The sequence below is a fragment of the Symphalangus syndactylus genome, chromosome 4 (assembly GCF_028878055.3).
Source record: "Symphalangus syndactylus isolate Jambi chromosome 4, NHGRI_mSymSyn1-v2.1_pri, whole genome shotgun sequence".
Classification (NCBI taxonomy): domain Eukaryota; kingdom Metazoa; phylum Chordata; class Mammalia; order Primates; family Hylobatidae; genus Symphalangus; species Symphalangus syndactylus.
In genome coordinates, this window is record NC_072426.2 from 22633054 (window position 1) to 22653837 (window position 20784).

General features: G+C 35.2%; 1 long non-coding RNA gene across 1 annotated transcript; it reads right to left on the reverse strand.

Annotated features, from left to right (window-relative positions):
* Positions 1-6735: 6735 nt before the first annotated feature.
* LOC129480456 (uncharacterized) lies at positions 6736-20203 on the reverse strand. The gene is made up of 3 exons (XR_008657050.2): positions 20141-20203; positions 7983-8124; positions 6736-7156 (listed from the first exon to the last, which is right to left on the reverse strand). It is a non-coding gene; the product is annotated as an uncharacterized lncRNA (long non-coding RNA).
* Positions 20204-20784: the final 581 nt, after the last annotated feature.

Consider the following 20784-nt stretch of genomic DNA (forward strand, 5'->3'; position numbering starts at 1 on the left):
GGATGTTGCCAGTGGATTCTTGTTTTTGTCCAATTCTTGTCATAACAATTTCATTGTGTTTTTCACAAAGGTTTTATGAAGGACAGTCAAATTCTTTGCCTACAAAACGATGCGTGGTGTCCAGAATACCTTTTACTAACCTATGAATAAAATTAACATAATTTGCAAAGATGACAGGAGATTTTCTCCAATAAAATGAAATCCTAGACCATCTAGGGCAATGAACAAAAAAAGTATTAACAGTAGCTCCTGCTTAACTATGTCATCTAGTACAATTAGTGTCATAAGTCATTGATGCTAAGCAGATGGTAACATTTTCTTTGGCAATTAATGAAAACATAGTACAGTGCTATGAAAAAAATAATGGCATAATATGACTCCATGAAAGAATGAAGAATACTGATTAAGAGATATATTCTAGATTCTTTAGTAGAAAATGAATCCTTAGTTTTATGAAATTTTCATAAAAATTTGAAATGAATACATATTATATCAAGAAAAAGTATTCTTTTTTATTATACTTTAAGTTCTAGGGTACATGTGCACAATGTGCAGGTTTGTTACATATGTATACATGTGCCATGTTGGTGTGCTGCACCCATTAACTCGTCATTTACATTAGGTATATCTCCTAATGCTTTCCCTCCCCCCTCCCCCCAAGTATTTTTTAATAAAACAATACACAGAGTTATTTATAATTAGCAAAGATGGAACTAACCTATAACCTATTAGCAAAGATGAAACTAACCTATAAACTAAACTATAATGAGAATGGTTAAGCATGCTTACAGTCTTTTTTAACCATAGAATATTTTGGTGTCATTAAAATAATGTTTATGCAAATAAGAATAACCCAGTATCACTACCTTATACTCAGAGCAAAATAATTAGCTGCAAATGGTTTTATTATTAACAAGAACGAATAAAAAATAAAGCATGTATTCTGTTCAAGAATCTAGAAAAATTAAAAATTAAGCTAAGGAAAATAGAAATGGAAATAAATAATGATAAAAGCAGAAGTATAAATGAAGCCATAAATAAGCTTTTTGAAAAGTCTAGTAAACAGCTGAAATCCTGGCAATGCAAATGAGGAAGAGAAGTCATACATATGTAATATTTGAAATGAGAATGAGGATATAACCAGAAATATTAAATCAATTTAAAAACAAAATACTAATAATATGGAGAATCCAAGTGGAATATTTTGAAAATATTAACTAATAAAAAAAATCTTAAAAAGAAGTAGAAAGTGTATATAATATAATGGCCATACTGAATTTTATATTGTATCATGAATTCACCATTGATTTGATTTCAGCCTGGACCATTTTAAAGGTGAATTCTTTCAGACCATTCTTAAGGTATTGAATCTATTCCAGATTTTTGGTTAGAAATCTTAAATTAAGGCATATTTATTACTCTTCTTTAAAAAAACATGAAACCTGTCAGAAACAGCAAGGAAAAAAAGAAAGGGAGAAATCCACCATCTACAATGACCCAAGAAATAATGTCTACTACAGCTTCAAACTGTGAAGTACTCTGGCCAAAGATATCTCTACAGAGGAGAAAGCTTGTTGATAGTCAAGTGGTATTTGCATTCTGCAAGGTAGGGATTTCTCCGAAAGTAAGCACTGTAGTCCTTAAATGAGAAGCCACTGACTGACTGCAAGCTAGAGGAATGAGGCAGTCATGAGAAATGCAGGCATGTCCCTGTAACGACTTAGTTAAAAAACACAGAAAGTCAAAAACTGCAACTGAAGAATACATCTTATGTCATTTCTATGGTCTCTAACCAATCCTCCTAATTGAGGCGGATGCTTAGAATAAGGTAGAGTGATTCAAGGAAAAAGACAAAGCAGTTGCATATTGTAATAGAAAGCTCATGGGGCAAAAACAACTAATAATAATGTTAACCCTTTTTGAACTATTATATGCGGCAGAAACTGTTCTAGTTTTAATAGTGACTCATTTAATTTTTATAACAAGCTATAAAGGGACTATGCAGATAAAAAAGCAGAGATACAGAGAATTTAAAGAACTATTTCAAGACCAAAGAGCTAGCAGGGAGCAGCATTGGAATTTGAATCCTGTGGGTGATTTCAGAGCATAGGTTTGAACTACTGTCTTCTGTACTCCCCTTTCTCCCTACCCTCAACTCTGCTATGCTTTTTCCTCGGACACTAAAAGATTTAGTCAGAGAATAAAGGAGAGAACAGACAAAGGAGAGGCTAGAGATTGCCAGTTCACACTCCTCTCTCCATTTTCTCCACAGAATAGTCTTGTATTCCTCTCTAATTTGTCCTGAGCGCTCTCTCTCTGGAGATTGGCTATAAACTCCAGCCTTGCCCTGATGCAGATCCAGGGGATTTGATCCAGGATGTTTACAATATGCCTTTCTTGGGATATGGATGCTTTTTTTTTTTTTCTTTTTTAATTCTGGCAGATGGCTTAATGCCTACGTGTACAACGTATGACTTGGTGTCCCTCTCACAGTAAATTTGTCTGTGCTGGAAGATACCCCTATGGCTCTTGTCTGACCTGTGTCCAGTTTATAACACCAAGATAGCCACTCTCCAGGAGAGCTTTGACTGGAAGGAAAGTTAGATATGGGTGTGTTAATTAGGTAAGACAGAGGAGACAACACAGCACAAACACATGAAATGTCAGAAGCAGTTTATTATGTACAGATCCCAAAGAGAAGAGGGGTGTCAATGAGGGCTGACAGGAAGTCTGGAGCCAACAGAGTGGGTGGGGTGTCTGGAGCCAACCTGTAGGTGGGGTGTGGAGGAAGATCTATGAGCCAAGGACTTTATTAGGGTGCAGGGCATTACCCAAGCAGGCTTCCCACAGGAAATTCTAACTGGCATGTTTAGAACAAGCTAGCATGAATCTCAAAGAGTCATGTTGTGACTGAGAGTGGTTACTGTGGCATATATGTACATCTATGTAGGTGTGGGGTCAGTGGGGTGGGTCAGCTAGGTTGTATCTGTATGTCCCATAGGGAGGTAGCCACCAGGAGGCAGACATTTGGATTGACCACATTGAGGAACTGGGAAGAGGCAGAGAACTGCATATGTGTCAAACGTAACTAAGCCTTGCTTCTGGTATGAGAAAGTTAAACCTGGATTCAAAATGGATGCTGAAGCAACATAAAGTTTTAACAATTTACTACATACAGTTCCTTATCTGGAATCTGGCAGATGAATCATTCAGAGATGAGTAAAAATCTTAAACAAAAGGAGACAAATGTACATTATTAAATGAGTTGCCCATAGAATGAAGGGTTCAGTTCAATAGAATTTCTTGTTCTTAAAAAAATTACAGACAATTTGATATTTCTAAAAATAAAAAATGCTTAGGAAGAGGATTGTGTGATAACAGGAGAATCTAACAGCAAGTTGGAAAAACTCAGGAAAAACATGGCAATAAAACAAACATTTCAGAATGAAAGAAATAAAAAGTAGAAAAAGAAAGTAATACCAATTTTGCCAAAGATAGGGTGGATGGCTTGGGAAAATCAGAAAATGAATCAAACTAAAATAATAAAATATTTTAATAATGACAGAAAAGATAAAGAAAGGGGGCCCAATGTATGCATAATTGGTATTTTTGAAAATGAGGACGTATGGAAAGATTCAAACATTCAATACCAAGGAGGGTGTATTTCCAGAATATAAAGAAGTTCAATATTAGAAAAAGCATTACATATAATTTATATTTTCAATAAATTCAAAAGAGAAAAAATATATTTTCCCAATATATGCCAAAAAGGCATTTGACAAAATCTGAAACATCTGATTTTAAAAATGCGTTTAGCAAAATAGGATTAGCATAGAAATTAACACAATAAATAATCTCAAACTAACATACATCCTTAATGGCTAGAAGACCAGATTTATTCTCATTAAGAACACAATAAAAACAAAGGTTCTGTTATCAATTGTCATATAGCTTTACTTTGAAATATTAGAAAAGTTAGTTGTACAAGAAAAATAAATACCTATAAACATTTGGAAGCAGATGACAAAGGAGCAATAATGTGACCATTTAAAAATAATGCAAATTAATAGCAAAAGTGTAAGGATGACAATAGAAAGAAAAAGCTAGAAATATATAAAAATTGTAATTCTATGAAAAATTCTATAGCCTTTATAGTAATCAAAGCACAAAAAGACAATAAGCAATGATTTTTTTTTTCCTATTGGACTGAAATACTAAGATTAGTAATGTTATTCAGAATTGGTAACGGTTTGTGAAGCGGACATCCTTTACTTTTGGGAAAATTACCAATTTTTATACCGTTCTAGTTAGTCTTAGAAATAGATGAATAGCCTTTAAAATGTTGTTACAGTATGACTCAGTAGTTTACCTCTAGACATTTTTCCTAAGGAAGTAGTTGGACAACATGCTCATTATACACAAAGATATACCTTAAAACATCTTTTATTCCAGTTCTCTAGTAGCAAAAATTAGAGGTACCTAGGTTGTTTATGATCTATTGTTAAATAAAAACTATCCAGAAGGTTTTGTTTAATTACTTTCTTAAAAAGTTGGGAAGAATGAGTATCAAGAATGTTTATATCTAGATGGAAGGATGATTGATTTTTAAAAATTTGTGTTTTCCAATTTCTTCTATGATCATGTATTACATGTATACTGAGTTAGGCTCATAAGAAACCTTTGTATATATCATGTTTGTACAGAAAGCAATGTAAACATTCTTATACAGTTTGATCCCAAGTGACAACCAAAATCCTTTAAAAAATATCTTGAATTAAACTAAAATATTGCTAGTTACCTTTGGGAGATAAAATTATGATGATCTTTATTCCTTCTTGTACATATTTTCTCTGCTTCCTGTAATTTCTAAATTTTTTTTGTGATTAAAAAAAAACAGAAACCCAAAAGCAGAGGGAGAAACATGAAGAAAAGTAACTTTTATCCTATTAATTAAATTAAAATTGGTTTCTCCTGTGCTGTAGTTTGTTCATCTGTGACTTCATGTGTGACCGTGGTGGGGGGCTCAGTTGGATGACATCATTTTTCTATCTGTATTTTATATTCCCTTCAGGAGGCTTATTTTGAGGAAATACACAAAGACTATAAATTAAGAAATGGAAGTAAAAAGAGCCCTAGCTCATAGGAGCATACTTTTAACTATTTCAATTTTCAAATGTTTTCTTGTATCAGGACAAGATTACCTCTGTCTATGGGTTTCACTTTTTCACCTTGAGGCAGAAGTGATTAAATGGGAATAAAGAGATAAACTGCTTGTAATGAAATAAGGTTTGAAGGAGCTCTGTATTCTTTCTCCTTTATTTTCTTCTAAAGTTTTAATAGTATTCATCTATCTTACTGTTTTATAAAAATGATATATGCTTATTATATAAATGCAGGCAATAAAGAAAAGTAGGTAGGAAGTAAAAAAATATTAAATTGCTGCACAGAAGAATCTATCATTAACAACTAGTGAACATCACTTAAGATCTCTCTTTCTCGCTCCCTTGGGATATATTCAGAGAGCAAGGGAGATGACTAGATCAGTAACAAGAAGTAACTTCAGAAAAATGGCATCAGTCTAAATGTACTATTTTCTTAAGTACTGAATTTACTTTAACTTAAACCAAAGAAAAAAGTAAAATGAAAATAATTTTTTTTTTTTTTTTTTTTTTTGAGACGGAGTCTCACTCTTGTCACCTGGGCTGGAGTGCAATGGCACAATTTCGGCTCACTGCAGTCTCTGCCTCCCAGTTTCAAATGATTCTCCTGCCTCAGCCTCCCGAGTACCTAGGTTAACAGGCACCCACCACCACACCTGGCTGATTTTTGTATTTTTAGTAGAGATGGGGTTTCACCATGTTGGTCAGGCTGGTCTCCAACTCCTGACCTCAGGTGATCAGCCCACCTCGGCCTCCCAAAGTGCTGGGATTATAGGCGTGAGCCACCACGCCTGGCCGAAAATAATTTCTGAACTTCAAATTAACATTTTATCAGCAGAAGACATCATAGATCCTTAAAAGTTAAGAACAGACAGATTATAAGAAACTTTGAAAGATTAAAGTCACGTATATATACACATCCTGTTAATTTTGTTTTCTATTTTAAAATGCACACTTTAAAAATATGTTTCAAAAACGTTTCCCTCAGATTACACTTTTAGAGTTTGGAGTTGAATTAAAGACATTCACTACAGTATTAACCACTGGAGGACAACAGATTGATTTATATTGGTAATGAAAAGGATTCAAGCCAGGAAAGACGTGCGCATCAGCACGGACCACCACTGCTGGATTCCAATATCCTTGCTTCTGCAATTTACAGGGACATGAGTCAGCAACTCATAGTGTTCACATCACCTGTGATAGGTGACAGGGCTAACCTTACAACATCAGAGGTGGCTTAAATGTATTTGTATATAAAATCCCTAGGAAAAAGAAAATTAAGAAGTAAGAAATCTGCGCGTTTCTCTAATCCTCTTACATGGTCTCAAGATGTGCTAGATAGCCAAACAGATACAGGTTCCCACACCACCACTACAGTCATACGTCACATTCCATGCACACCTAGATTCTCAAGTCATCTTTATCCAGCACTACAGTTTGTAGATGAAATCTGGTAGGCTGGTGGAGGAATAATGGGAGTCTGCATTTATTGAGTCTTTGCAAAGGGGAGAACTGAAGAATTGCCTAGATAATAGTTCCTAATGTTAATATTTAAACTGATGTTGCTGCACGTGGAAGTTTGAAATGTATACTGAGATTTGTTACTGACTTTTCTCATCAGGACTGGCATGTTTATTCTACGGTGCTGGAAATACTGGCATCCAGTGGTTTATAGTTACACTCTTCATTGAAATTGCCCTCAGCCTCAGGGAACTGCCTCATCTAAAATTGTACCTGCTCTAGGAGGAATTCTATGGCCAATGACTGATTGAGGCGGGACACAAAGTCCCAGCCCCATGCCTCAGTTTGAGATAACTCTGAAGTGTCGTGCCTGGTCCAAAGTGCCCTGTAAGGCTGAATGAAGTTCAGGTGCAGCAGCAATGTAGGTCAGCTTCACCCTTTGCCCCATCTTGTCTTCCTTGCTTTACCAAAGCTGTATCCCTTGAGAGCATTCTCCCAAATACCTCTGCACAAAATGTAAGCCAACCTTCTTCCTAATGAGGGGCAGAAGGTGGAAAATAAGTATAATATACATAGTAAGTTTTTCACAAAATCATGTTTTATTTAATTAAAAATTAGCTTTCATTTTATTTTTTTGGTGTGTGTTTAAATGTCCATTTAAAAAAACATTCATGATGATGTTAGATGGTAATTATAATGTATGACCTCAGCTCTAGAATTTCTTCCCAAGCAGTAAGGCCAATGGCAGATAAGGAATACAACATAAATTTCTAGCTACATTTATCTCAATTATGACCATGCCAGAGGGAGTAATAATAGGCAGCTATGTGTCCAAAATGATCTCAGCACATGATCTCAGAGTTTCCCTTTGTCCAGATAATCTCTCCCTCTATGATTTTATTCTTTATTCTCTTTCCTCTATTCAGATGCGCCCCCTCCCCAAAAAAAAAAAGCTTATTAAAGTATCATCAGCATGAAGAGGGAGTACCATGTAAGGGGAGCAACCTGGCAGTGTGCTGTGGACATCAGCTCCACATGGCCAGATTCCAGCTGGGGTGGTTGCTTGGGTGACTCCTATGGCAAAATCCAGAGCACACCTTTCAGCCTTATGTTTTCTGTGGCTTCATATATCATAGTCACCCTGTAGTGCTCTGTTAAGACACATACTTTGTACATTGCAGTATGATTAAATGTAGCATGCAATATATTTTTGAGCAAATAAAATAACTAAACATTTATAACCTTGATGATTATATTTTATGCATATACTAATACATTTTTTTCCCACATGGCTGCCAAATCTGCTCCTCTCCATAAGGCCATCATCTTTATTGTCCTACTCATTTCTTTCAAACTCACCCGTCTCTTCCAGTCCAGGTTACGCTTACTTAGGGCAGTCTATGTCTTCCACTGTCTTTCAAATCTGTTGTTATGTGCAGCCTCTTTCAGAGTTTTTACTTTGATTCTCAAAAGCTTTTCCTCCTTTCAATGAAGCCTATGTCTTGCAATTAAAAACCTTTGGATTTCAGAACTATTGCTCCTGTTAATAGTTTTAAAAGCTTATTTAAGAGTAAGAATAAAAAAAAAAACCATTTTAGGGGTATAAAACCAAACATTTACTGTTTCTCTTGATTAGAAATATGATTCTTCTAAAGAAAATGTCGATGCTTCAGACCCACTGGAATAGGGACCATCATATACAAGGAAATACAGAAAATAATCATTTTAAGGTATTATACTGGGCCACGTGAATAAACTAAGCATACATGAGGCTTTGTTGCAACCCCTGTTCTGATTGTGTGTTTTCTGATTGGAGAGACTGCTTCAAGGTATTCAGTTACTTACTGTGATACATATGCCATTATTCACCTCCCCTGTATCTAATTTATCAAAACTTTTCTATGTACTCTTTCCTGCTGAACTCTGACATGTCTTCTCAAAATCCCATTCAGTTTAGCACTACTGTTTGATGGAAGTTGAGGATTGTGGATTAAATCTATTATGTATCACCTTGGTCTTTTGGGTGTCATCTTTAAATAGGGCTTAGGAAAGGAAGCATAAATACAAATTCAGGGATTCTATCATATTTCTGTCTAATATTTCCTAAAGGTTATTCATGGAGCCCACAGGTTTTGCAGAATGTATTCAGAATCACTCTTCCTTAGTTCAGCATATAGAGGATTTAAAAAATCTTTAACAAAGATGCAGATGAAGCTTTGTAACTCAACATACAAAGCCATGTTCTAAACAAGCTGCTTTCTATTTCTAATTAAATCCTAATTAGAAGTCATAATTTAACTGAGCTGCACAAATACTCCCTATGAGCTATGAAAAGCTTACTGTAGCTGTTTAAAACCCATGGGTGTTGAGATAATAACAAAGCTGTTTCACCTGGATGTGATGAGACAAATATAGAATAATTTCTTAGATGCAAGAGTAACTTCTTGACATATTTCATAAAATGGGCTTTCTGTAGGCTATTGAGTCTGTCCTATCTTTAATCCATTTTTGACTTTGCTCACAGTTATTTAAAAATGTGGCCTTGCAGGTCTAGCTGCTTTCCTTAGAATCTCATGGATTTTCCTTCAGCAGATATGCTCCAAAGCCCACTGAGCAGCCCCACACTCACCCCTCTGTCAGGAGAAACAGTCTGGGGAACATGTCCCTAAACCAGCTAAGCAGCCGCAAGACCTCTTCCCTTGGCCAGAGAACCAGCCCTCAAGATCTGCTTCCAGTGGACAAGCCCCTGAGCCAGCCAAGTAGCCATATGTCCATGCCCTCAACTGGAGAAAAAAATTCAGTAGGCCAACCTTCAGAAGACCTACTCCCAAGCCAGCCAAGCAGTTATATGCTGACACCTGCATCCAGAGAACCAGCCTGGTTGACCTGCCTCAGGTGGATCCCTCCTTGAACCAACCAAGCCACTGTGGCATGTACCCCTGGCTGGTGAAACAGCCCAGAGGCCCTGGTCCTGGCAAACCAGTCCTCCAAAGGCGAACCCATCGCATGCTCCCATGCCCCTGGACTATGAAAAAGCCCAGTGGCCCTAATTCTGCCAAGCCAGGTCCCAAACTGGTCAACCCACTGCATGCATGTGTAAACTCCAGGCCTGAGAGATAGTTTGGCAAACTCACTCCTGGCAAAGCCACATCACCACTGCCAAACTCCCATAGCCTAGGCCGTGAAGGCACTCACAGACGTTGCTAACATGGATTACAGCTGAAGAAACTTCATGGAAACCTGTGTCCACCTACAGCCAAAGCCAACATAACCCAACTAAATGACATCACATAACTCATCTATGGGAATAAGTCTTTCTCTGTGAAAGCTACTCCACAAAATTGAGATAGTTGACTGTTCTACCAGCTGTACAGATATCAATATAGGGGCAAAAGAAACATGAAAAACCAAGGAAACATGATAATTTCAAAGGAGCGTAATAATTCTTCAGTAACAGATCCCAGAAAGAAGGAAATATGCAAAATAACAGAAAAAAATTCAAAATCATTTTCTTAAGCAAACTCAGTAAGATACAGAGAATACAGTAAGCAATACAACAAAATCAGGAAAACAATTCATGATCTGAAAGAAATTCAACAAAGAGATAAATATTGTAAAAAAAAAACCCACATAAATCTTGATGCTGAAGAATTCAATGAATGAAATAAAAATACAATCGAGTTCAACAACAGACAAGAACAAGTAAAAGAAAAAATTTATGAACTTAAATACAGATCTTTTGCAATAATCCAAGTGAAAAGAAAGAATGAAGAAAGCCTACAGGACTCATGGGGTACCATATGAGATTTCAAGAAGAGAACATGGAGATGGGAAAAAGTGTAAAAAAACTATTTAATTAAATAATAGTTGCTAATTTCCCAAGTCTTGCAATAGTATGGATACCCAATTCCAAGAAGTATAGAGATTCTCAAATAGATTCAATGCAAAAGGGTCCTCTCTGAGGCACATTATAGTCAAATTGTCAAAAGCCAAAGACAAAGAGAGAATCCTAAAACCCACAAGAGAAAAATGTCACTCAGTATGTAGTAGCCATTCTTTATCCAGTTGCCACCAGGGGTCTCAGAGAAAGAAAAGCTTTCATGTGTTAAAAGAACAAACCTTGGACAAATAAAATTTAACAGAGCTTAATTGAGCAAAGAATGATTTATGAATTGGGCAGCCTCCCAAGCCAGAGTAGGCTCAGAGAGGTTCAAGCACAGCCATGTGGTGGACGATTTGTAAGCAGAAAAACAAAAGTGACATACAGAAAATGGAAGTGAGATGGCAGATTAGAGGCTTTTAGTGTGCCTCAGTCACTGGGAAATAGCAAGATACTGCATTAAGATGAACTCTGTGAGCAAATGGGAATCTGTGAGGTCCATAAAGATCAACTCTGTGAGAAACACGGAATAGGCAACCACCTAACAACTTCACAATAGGATGAAAACCTCACATATCAATATTAACCTTGAATGTAAATAGTCTAAACACTCCACTTAAATTAGTGTCAGGTTGGATAAAATAACAAGCATTATCCATCTGCTGTCTTCAAGAGACCCATCTCACATGTGATAATGCCCATATGCTCAAAGTAAATGGTTGGAAAAAGATCTGCCACACAAATGGAAAATGAAAAAACAGCAGGGGTCACTATTATTATATCAGATAAAACAGAGTTTAAACTAACAACATTAAAAAAGGACAAAGAAGGGCATTACATAATGATAAAGGGTTCAATTCAGAGAGGAGTTAACATTCCTAAATATATATGCACACAACACTGGCACATCCAGATTCATAAACAAGTACTTCTGGACGTATGAGACACTTAGCAACACAATAATAGTGGCAGACTTCAGCACCCCATGGACAGCATTAGACCAATCATGGAGGCAGAAAGCTGACAAAGAAATTCTGGACATAAATTCAACACTTAACCAATTGGATCTAATAGATACCTACAGAATACTTGACCCATTGACCACAGAATGTATATTTTTATCATCTGCACACAGAACATACTCTAAGATTGACCACATGCTCAACTAGGAAGCTCAAAAAATTAAAAAAACAAGTAAAATTGTACCAATTAGGCATTCAGACCCAATGGAATAAAAAACAGAAATCAATACCAAAATGATATCTAAAACACACAGAATTACATGGAAATTAAACTACTTGCTCTTGAATGACTTTTGGGTAAACAGTACAATTAAAGCATAAATAAAAATGTTCTTTGAAATAAATAAAAACTGAGACACAACATACCAAAATCTCTGAGATACAGCAAAAGCAATGTTGAGAGGAAAGTTTATCATCCTGAACACCAGCCTCAAAGAGTTAGAAAAATCTCAAATCAATGATCTAACAATACACACCCAGAGGAGCTAAGAATACAAGAACAAACAAGCCCCCAAAGTACAAGAAGAAAAGAAATAAATGAAATCAAAGCATAACGGAATGAAATTGAGACCCAAAAATACATACAAAAAGTAAAAAATCCCAAAAGTTGTTTATTTGAAAGGATAAATATGATAGAACTCTAGCTAGATTAATGAAGAAAAAACCAGAGAAGATCCAAATAAGCACAATCAGAAATGACAAAGGTGTCATTACAACTGATCCCACAGAAATACAAAAGATCCTCAGAGATATTATGAAAACCTTTTTGTACACAAACTAGAAAATCTAGAGGAAATGGATAAATTCTTGGAAACCTAAGACTTCCCAAAACTGAATCAGAATGAAATTGAAACCCTGAACACACAAATATCAAGTTCTGAAATTGAGCCAGTAACCAAAAAACTACCAGCGGGGGGTGGGGTAGGGGTGGGGGTCAGGGAAGACCTGGACCAGATGAATTCATAGTTGAAGACTATCAGATTTACAGAGAAGAGCTGGTACTAATTCTACTGAGACTGTTTCAAACAATCAAAGAGAAGGGACTCTTCCTTAACTCATTTTTTCAAAGCCAGTATCACCCTAATACCAAAACCTGGAGAAGAAAACATGAATAAAACGGAACCAAAAACACACTACAGGACAATATCCCTGATGAACATAGATGCAAAAATTCTCAACAAAATACTAGCAAATTGAATAAAACAGCACATCAAAAATTTAATTCACCATGGTCAGGTAGGCTTCCTTTCTGAAGTGCAGGGTTGATTCAACATATGCAAATCAACAAATGTGATTCATCACATAAACAGAATTAAAAACAAAATAAAATGATTATTTCAACAGACACAGAAAAAAAATTTAGTAAAATCCAGTATCTCTTCATGATAAATACCCTCAACAAACTAGATATTGAAGGAACATACTTCCAAATAATAAAAACCACCTATCACAAACTCACAGTCAATGTCACACTGAATAAGCAAAACCTGGAATCTTTCCTTTTAAGAACTGGAAGACGACAAGGATGACCACTTTCACCATTCCTATTCATCATAGTACTGGAAGTGCTAGCCAGAGCAACCAGGCAAGAGAAAAAGTTAAAGGCATCCTAATAGGAAAAGAGGAGGTCAAATTATTTCTCTTAGCTGATGATATGATTCTACACCTAGAAAACACTAAAGACTCTACCAAAATGCCACTCCAAGAACTGACAAACAAGTTGAGTAAAATTTCAGGATACAAAATCAACATACAAAAACCAGTAACTATTCTATATACAAATAACATTCAAGCTGAGAGCAAAATCAAGAAGGCAATCCCATTAACGATAGTCATGAAAAAATAAAATATCTAGGAATACTTCTAACCAAGGAGGTGAAAGATCTCTAGAAGAAGAACTACAAAACTCCTGAAAGAAATCATAAATGACACAAACAAATGAAAAAATATTCCATATTCATGTATTGGAAGGATCAATATCATTTAAATGGCCATACTGCCGAAAGCAATTTACAGATTCAATGCTATTCCTATCAAACTACGAACATTATACAGATTTAGAAAAAATATATTCTAAAAATATATATTGAACTAAAAAAGAGCCCAATGGCTGAAACAAGCCTAAGCAAAAAGAACAAAGCTGGGGTCATCACATTACCCAACTTCAAACTATTACAAAGCTACAGTAACAAAAAGAGCATGGTACTGGTACAAAAACAGACACATAGACCAATGAAACAGAATAGAGAATTTAGAAATAAAGCTTCACTCCTACAGCCATGTGATCCTTGACAAAGTCAACAAAAATAAGCAATGAGGAAAGGACTCCCTATTAAATAAACGGTGGTGGGATAGCTGGCTAGCCATGTGCAGAAGTATGAAACAGGACCTCTACCTTTCACTATACACAAAAATTAACTCAACATGGTTAAAGATTTAAATATAACACCTAAAACTATAATAATTCTAAAAGAAAATGTAAGAAAAACCATTCTGGACACCAGTCTTGGGAAACAATTTATGACTAAGTCCTCAAAAGTAATTGCAGCAAAAACAAAAGTTGGCATGTGGGATGTCATTAAACTAAAGAGCTTCTGCACAGCAAAAGAAACTATCAACAGAATATATAGGCAACCTAGTGGATGAGAGAAAATATTCACAATCTATGCATCTAACAATAGTCTAATATCCAACAAGAAAAATACAAAAAAACCCATTAAAATTGGCAAAAGACATCAACAGACACTTCTCAAAAGAAAACATATAAGTGGCCAACAAACATAAAAATTACTCCACATCATCAGTCATCAGAGAGATGCAATTCAACACAATGAGATACCATCTCATGCCAGTCAGCATGGCTATTACTAGAAAGTCAAAAAACTATAGATGCTGGTGAGGCTGTGAAGAGAAAGGAGTGTTTATATACTGTGGGTGGGAATGTAAATTAATTCAGCCACTGTGGAAAGCAGTATGGAGATTTCTCAAAGAACTAAAAACAGAACTACCATTTGACCCAGCAGTCCCATTTCTGGGTATATATCCAAAGGAAAATAAATTGTTCTGCCAAAAAGACATGCACTTATATTTTCGTCACAGCATTATTCACATAGCAAAAACATATAATCAACCTGGATGCCCATTAAGGTGTATTGGGAAAAAATATGATACATATACACAATGGAATACTACACAGCTATAAAAAGGAATAAAATCAATTCCTTTGCAGCAGCATGGATGCAGCTGGAAGCCAATTGTCCTAAGCAAATTAATGCAGAAATAGAAAACTGAATACTTGTATGTTCTCACTTATAAGTGGGAGCTAAACACTGGGCAAACAGGGACACAAAGAAGGAAACAATAGACACTGGGGACTACAAGACTGGGAAGGAAAGGGGGAAAGGTTGAAAAACTACCTCTTGGGTACTCTATTCAGTACCTGTGTTACAGGTTCAATCATACCCTAAACCTCAGCAAGTTACAATATACCCTTGTGACAAACCTGCACATGTACCACTTGAATCTAAAATGAAAGTTGAAAAAAAGAGAAAAGTGTCAACTCACATATAAGATAGTCCCTCTAGACTAAAAGTGATTTCTCAGAACAAATGTAACAGTTCGTGAGAGAATAGGACGTCACATTCAAATGCTGAAAGAAAAAAAGAATGCCAGCTTTTTACTCACAAAACTATCCTTGAGAAATTAAGCAGAAATAAAGTCTTTCTCAGATTAGCAAAAAATAAGGGGTTCACCATTCACTAGATGAACCTTAAAAGAAATGGTTAAGGAAGTACTACATCTGAAAGAGAAAAGTTGGTAACTACTAACATGAAACAAACATATAAAATTCATTGGTACAGCAGTTATACAAAGGAGAAAGAAAAATGAATAAAATATTATTACTACAGAAGACCACTACACCACAGTGATAAACAAGAGAGGAAGAAAGGAACAAAGAATACACAAAACAGCTAAAAAATTAATAAAATGGCAGGAGTAAGCCCTCAACTGCTAATAGTAAATATTAATGTAAATCAATTAAATTTTCTATAAAAAGCACAGACTGATGGAATGGATTAAAAAGCAAAACAAGAGCAACAAAAACAAGACCCAACTATATGGTGCTTACAAGAAACTCACTTTATTTTTAAAGAAACAGTTTTCATAGACTGAAAGTGAATGGAAGGACAAAGATATTCCATGCAAATGGATACCACAAACAAGTAGGAGTAGCTATACTTAGCTAAAATAGACTTTAAGTTTAAAAAAAGCTCCGAAAAGAAACAAAGAAGGACATTATCTAGTAATAAATGGGTCAAATCAGCAAGAGGATATTAGAATTATATTCATACATGTACCCAATGCCAGAGCACTCAGGCATGTAAGACAAATGTTTAAGATATAAAGGGAGAGACAACCTCCAACACAATAAAAAGTGAGGGCATCACCCCACTCTTACCATTGGACAGCTCATCTAGACAGAAAATAAAATTTAAAAAAATTGGCTCAAAACTGCCCCATAGACCAAATGGACCTAACAGACATTTAAGGAACATCTCACTCAACAGCTGCAGAATGCACATTCTTTTCATCATCACATGGAACATTCTCCAAGATTGACCATATGGCAGGATACAAAATAAGTTTCAAAATCTTTTAAAAATTGAAATTATATCAAGTATCTTTTCTGACCACAATGGAATAAAACCAGAAATCAACAAGAAGAGTTAAAACCATACATGGATATTAAACAACATGCTCCCAAATTATCAATGGGTCAATGAAAAAATTAAAATGAAAATTTAAAAGTCTTGAAGGAAATGAAAATAGAAGCACAACATACCAAAACCTATGGGATACATCAAAAACAGTATTAAGGCACAAGTTTATGGCAATAAATGCCTACATCAAAAAAGTAAAAAGATTTCAAATAAACAATTTAACAATTTAGCTTAAGGAACTACAAAGGAACACATCAGACTCAATAGTAGTAGAAGAAAAGAAATAAGAAAGACTAGAACAGAAATAAAATTAGTCTAAAAGACAATATAAAAGATAAATGAAACAAAAAATTGGTTTTTTGAAAAGATAAACAAAATTGACAAACCATTAGCTAGACTAATATTGAAAAAAGAGAGAAGACTCGAATAAATAAAATCAGAAGGAAAAAGGGGACATCATAATTGGTACCTCAGACATACAAAGGATCATTAGAGACTACTATAAACAACTATTTTCCAACAAATTTGAAAGCCTAACTAAAATGGACACATCCCTGAATACATAGCCTACCATAACTGAGCCAAATAAACATAGAAAACCATAACCAGTAATGAGTAACAAGCTTGAATCAGTAATAAAAAGTCTCTGAACAAAGAAAATTCCAGGACTAGATGGCTTTACTCTTGAATTCTATCTTTTATGAATTAGGTCTTTTAAGGAAGACCTAATTCTCAAAATATTCCAAAATATTGAGAGAAAAAGACTTATTCTAAACTCATTTTACAGGGCCTGCATAATCCTGATACCAAAACCAGATAATACACAACAAAAAAGAAAACTTCAGGCCAATATCTGATGAACATAGATTAAAATATCCTCAACAAAATTCTAGCAAATTGAATCCAACAGCACATCAAAAATATTACACATTATAGTCAAGTGTAATTCATCCTAGAGTTGCAAGGATGTTTTAACATACGTAAATCAATAAACATGATACATTACATCATCAGAATGAAGGACAAAACCCATATAATCCTCTCAGCAGATGCAGAAAAAGCATCTGATAAAATTCAACTACACTTTGTGGTAAAAACTCTTGTCAAATTAGGTATAGCAGGAATATACCTTAATACAATGAAGGCCATATATGAAAAACCCACAGCTAACATTTTATGGACTGGGGCAAAGCTGGAAACTTTTCCTTCATGATCTGAAACACAACAAGGATGCCTGCTTTCAGCACTTCTGTTTGATGTAGAACTGAAAGATCTAGCCCAGAGCAATTAGGCAAGAAAAGAAATAAAGTGCATCCAAATTGAAATGGAGAAGGTTAAATTGTCCCTATGTGTAGATGACATGATCTTATACATAAAAAACTAAAGCCTCCACCAAAAAAGTCCTAAAACTGATTAAAAAAATGCAATAAAGTTGTAGGATACAAAATCAAAACACATACATTAGCAGCAATTCTATACATCAACAATGAAGTAACTGGAAAAAATCAGGAAAGCAATTTTATTTACAATAGATATGAAAAATAAAATACGTAGGGATAACTTTAACCAAGGAGATGACAAATCTCTACAAGAAAAAGTGTAAAACACTGATGAAAGAAATTAAAAAGGACACACAAAGAGATAGATATCACCTGTTCAAGAACTGAAAGAAGTTATATTTTTTAAATGACCATACTAGTCGAAGAGATATACAGAGTCAATGCAATCCTTGTCAAAATACCAATGATATTTTTCACAGAAATAGAAAAAACAATCCTAAACTCTGTATAGAACCACAAAAAAGCCAAATAGCCACAGAAATCCTCAGCAAAAGCAAAGTCGGAGGCATCACACTACCTGACTTCACAAAATACTACAAAGCTATAGTTACTGGAACAGTGTGGTATTGGCAGAGAAATAGACACATATGCCATTGGAACAGAATAGAGAGCTTAGAAATAAATGCACATATTTATAACCAAGTGATTTTTGACAAAGTTTCCAAGAATATTTATTTGGGAAAGGACAGACTCTTCAGTAAGTGGTGCTGGGAAAAACTGTATATTCAGAAGATTGAAACTAGGCCCCTATCTCTCATCTTATAAAAAAATTAACTGAAAATAGATTAAACACTTATATGTAAGATCCAAAATAATAAAACTACTACAAAAAACATAGGAAACAAGCTTCAGAACACTGGTCTGGGAAAGGATTTTATGGCTAAGACTTCAATAGTAAAGAGAAAACAAGCAAAAATAGACAAATGGAATTATTTCAAACTAAAAGCCTTCTGCACAGCAAAGGAAACAATTAAAAGAGTGAAAAGACAATCTATGCAATGGGAGAAATTATTTGAAAATTATGTGAAAAGGGATTCATATCCAGAACATTCAGAGAACTCAAACAAGTCAATAGCAAATAAAACAAAAAATCTGATTAAAAAATGGGCAAATGATCTGTATAGACATATCTCAAAAGAAGATATAGAAATGGCCAATAAATATATGACAAAATGCTCAAGATTACAATTATCAGGGAAATGCAAATCAAAACCACAATGAACTATTATCTCTACTAAGAATGGCTATTTTCAAAAAGAGAAAAATGAATAAATGCTGGTAAGGACGCAGAGATGAGGAAATTCTTATACACTGTTGGTTGGAATGTAAATTAATATAGTTATTATGGAAAAGAGTATGGAAGTTCCTCAAAAAACTACAAGTAGAACCATATGATACAGCAATCCTACTGCTGGATATATATCCAAAGGAAAGGAAATCAGTATATTGTTGAGACATCCGCACCCCTATGTTTGTGGCAGCACCATTCACAATAGCCAAGATATGGAACCAATCAAAGTGTCCATCAGCAAATGAATGGATAAATAAAAAAGTGGTATATATACATAATGGAATACTATTCAGCTATAAAAATGAAACCCTGTCATTTGTGGCAACATTGATGAGCCTGGAGAACATTATTTTAATTTAAACCAGACAGAACAGACAAACACCATATGTTTTCACTCATATGTGGAAGCTAAAAATAAAGTTGATTGAATAGAAGTAGTGAATTGAATAGTGGTTGCAAGAGGCAGAGAAAGTAGTGGAGAGAGGGTGTAGAAAGAGATTGGTTGAGGCCGGGCGCGGTGGCTCACGCTTGTAATCCCAGCACTTTGGGAGGCCGAGGCGGGCGGATCACGACGTCAGGAGATCGAGACCACAGTGAAACCCCGTCTCTACTAAAAAAAATACAAATATTAGCCGGGCGTGGTGGCAGGCGCCTGTAGTCCCAGCTACTGGGAGAGGCTGAGGCAGGAGAATGGCATGAACCTGGGAGGCGGAGCTTGCAGTGAGCCGAGATTGCGCCACTGCACTCCAGCATGGGCGACAGAGCGAGACTCAGTCTCAAGAAAAAAAAAAAAAAAAAAAAAAAGAAAGAGATTGGTTGAAGGATACAAAATTACAGCCAGATAGGAGAAGAGGAATGAGCTCTAGTTTTCTACAGCACTATAGGGTGACTATAGTTGATAATTTATTATATACTTTCAAAAGGTAGAAGAGAGTATTTCGAATGTTCTCAACACACAGAAATGATAAATGTTTGAGGTGATGAATATGCTAATTACTCTGGTTTGACCATTACACATTATATGTATCAAAATATCACTATGTACTCTGTGAATATTTGCAATTATGTGTCAATTTAAAAAATAGAATAAAAACATAGTTTTGATTATCATATACTCTTATCTCTACCCATAGCTTAAAATCTCTGTTGGTTACAAAATATGGTTTGAATTCATTATCACCTAACACATGTGACCCAGCCAAACCTTCCTATACTATTCTTGCATATACTGTTATTCTCAATATCTGCCTCCACCAATCTTACTTTTAGGCTGTACTCCAACACTTGCCATGCTGTAAACCTAAAGATAATGTCTCTTCTCTGTGGTTTTACACATAATGTTTTCTATCTGGACTGTCCTTTCTCTCTTCTTCTGCATCACAATTACCTTAAAATGTCATAGTGATGAAGTGTGGATGATTTAGACAGTGTTGGGACTGAATGACAGTTTGCATGCTACTTACCAGCTGAGTGAGTTTGTACAAGTTACATCATTCTCCCCATCCTACCCAAAACTTGTTTTTATATTCTGCTGAGATGAAAAATAAAAGCAAATGAAACAGTTATATATTTATGGTCATGATCAAAGAATAGAAAATTTAGTGAAATTGGAAATTTTTACTTACAGTTATAATGTGGGGCAGATTTCTATATTTCAGGTTCATATAAACTTTTCCACATCACAAAGTGGTAGCCATACAACTATTTGAAGGACTTGAGAAGTGCAATTCCACTAACAGGTCTGCTGCAATTGGCTTCCTTTGTAGATAGGCATAGCGGGTGTCAATATCCTCCAGCCAAACACCACCAAGAACACACTTGTAGTTTACTAAGAGTTGGGTTTCTTATTCACTCATGCTTTATTCATAGAGAGGGAGAACATACATCATAAGAAACCACGGGGTGTT